Source organism: Sphaeroforma arctica, assembly GCF_001186125.1.
Source record: "Sphaeroforma arctica JP610 unplaced genomic scaffold supercont1.443, whole genome shotgun sequence".
NCBI classification, from domain to species: domain Eukaryota; class Ichthyosporea; order Ichthyophonida; genus Sphaeroforma; species Sphaeroforma arctica.
The window spans coordinates 36,872-39,371 of record NW_014040115.1 but is presented as its reverse complement, the minus strand read 5'-3'; positions in this window follow the sequence as shown (position 1 = coordinate 39,371).

The window sequence follows — 2,500 nt, the reverse complement described above, 5'->3', positions numbered from 1 at the left end:
ATATGTGTGTGTGTGTGTGTGTGTATTTACTTGTTTGTTTCATATATATATAGATATGTATATATATACACATACATATACAAATATTTATATATATATGTATTTATATTTATATATATCTGTAAATATGTACCTATATATATTTATGTCTGTGTCTGTGTCTGTGTGTTGAATTAAATTATCATACTTGCATTATGTGGTTGTTCATACTTGCACCACACATATGTATGTATATGTATGTGTGTGTTTGTTGTTTTGTCTGTGTAGGTAATGATGGTTGTGTTTGCATTTATTTCTCCTACTAATATACTTTTATTTTGTATAGATCAAATGAAGAACAGTATTAATATATTTTTCTTTTCTGACTAAATTGCTGGACCGTATCTGCGTATTATTACACGTGGTACATGTGCGTACTTTTGTACCCTGCCCTGGGTGTATAACTGCCTGTATACCTATAGCTGCCATGTTTGTGAGCATGTTTGTGGGTCGTATCATTAATTTATATTTGCCTGGACTAGATACTGCTCAAGAATAAGAATCCCGCGAGATGCTGGTTATTTCGACGCGCAACTTTTCAATATCCAAGCAGCGTTGATGTAGTGTACCAGGATCTATTAGATATTCTTTACAAACCACTTCACTGCCTGATCAAACGGCTTGTCTGTGGCGGTGTCGTTCATCATCCGTGCGCAGATCGCATTTTTTATGGAACGCTTCCTCAATGTCACCCCCTCGAATATGCATTTGGCAGAGCGCATTATCTGTAGAAGGAGCCACCGGCACAGCACGGGAGGTGTTTCGCTGTCATCATACGGCGGACATTGAACCTAGCTGGACCGCCTTGATGAAGAATACGACGATGGGTGACGCTGCCATTCCTCCTGTTCTAGGGGCCATCAGTTGGGCGTTTCTCAAATACCGTATGTTGTTCGTTTGCTAGGACTCGTCGAGCATACATTTGTGTGAGTGTTGTGCCACACTTAAAGAGTTTCATTGCCGATGTCCGTGGTGTTTTGCGCGTCGTCAGAGATTATAATTAATAGATGTTCTCGACCTCATGTAAACATCTCGTTGATTTTATTTCCGATTTGAAAATCTTCAATCTGACAGCCAAAGGAAGCTCACGAGATGCTTTCGTCGCTCTCACTTTGGGAGTTTCCGCCGGATGTTTCGTTGTGATGCAGAACAGTTTCGGTAAGTCAGTGTAGTTCGTGAACAGTTAATAAATACCGTTGTCTACGTGTTGATGTGCGAGGTCTGTTTTTTCACTCAGTTTAAGGCGATGATCATTGCCCTTATTTGTTAGTCTCGTTTGTATCTCAAGTTACTCCAGTGCAAGTTCTATGCCCCATTTCAATTCTTGCAATAAAATGTATGCATTGACCCCTAAATTTCACACGCTTCAGCTCGCCAGAGAGGAAATGTCTAGTTAAGTATCCGGGTACGACTTTCGACAGAGAGACTAGGGGTCACGACCACATTAAACAATTGATCAAGTGTAGCCTGGTGTGGACTCGACTGCAGACTGACGCACTCTTGAGAGTCTCGCGTGTGAGGCGCTTAACATAATATATTATTTTTGGGCCATCCACCAGGTATCTGGTATTCGACTCGTTTAATGGCAATAGAATAAACAGTGATTGTGAGGAAAGTTGTACGTACCGCTTACCAGTGTTATTCATAATGTAGATTATTTCCCTTTGAGCCAGTAAAAGCTGCAATCTTCGTTTGAATCATTTTATGATCATCAGGGTCAGCACACCTGAGGCATATTCTTCCTTTAAGCATGTAAACTCGACCAAATGCGAAAAACACCTTATGGAAAAAAAACTTATCTAAGTAAGTAGATAGAAACCTATAGCAATATGTCTCATTGCTGTTCGGCTCAAAGAATTGTCCACGAATACAAGCACGCTGTGATTGAGTTCAAACAACTATTTTTAAAGTTTTTTGTTGTTGTTTTTTTGGACTAACCGTACTTTGAATGTGGACCTTTCATTCCTACCAATTTAAAGAACCTGCGAACTTTATCACTACTACTTCATGCAACCATAGCTGATATCTTTAAAAGCACACGCAGATTTTATGTACAAATATATTTATCTCCACAATAATTAAACAATGATACTAACGAATAAGCTACTCTGCATGTTTGTGAGGTGAATTCCTTGTATTTATATAATGTTTAAAGTTTAATCCACACCAAAAGTTTTGTTTTGCTCATAGGTTCACTAGAAGTCTGGCGTTCGAATTGTGCTGAAAGTTATATCATGATGTTTGGTGACTTGTTGTGAGCTAGGACGTAGTTCTCTATGGTGGTAAAGTACGCCAACTATGTTTCGATACGAATCACCATGTATATATATTTATATATTTATATATATTCAAAAATGCATCGAATTCTTCTTAGACTTCAAACTTTAAATGAGTTAAAGCATCATGAATCTCTAGTCTCTACTCTCTCTCTCTCTCTCTCTCTCTCTCTCTCTCTCTCTCT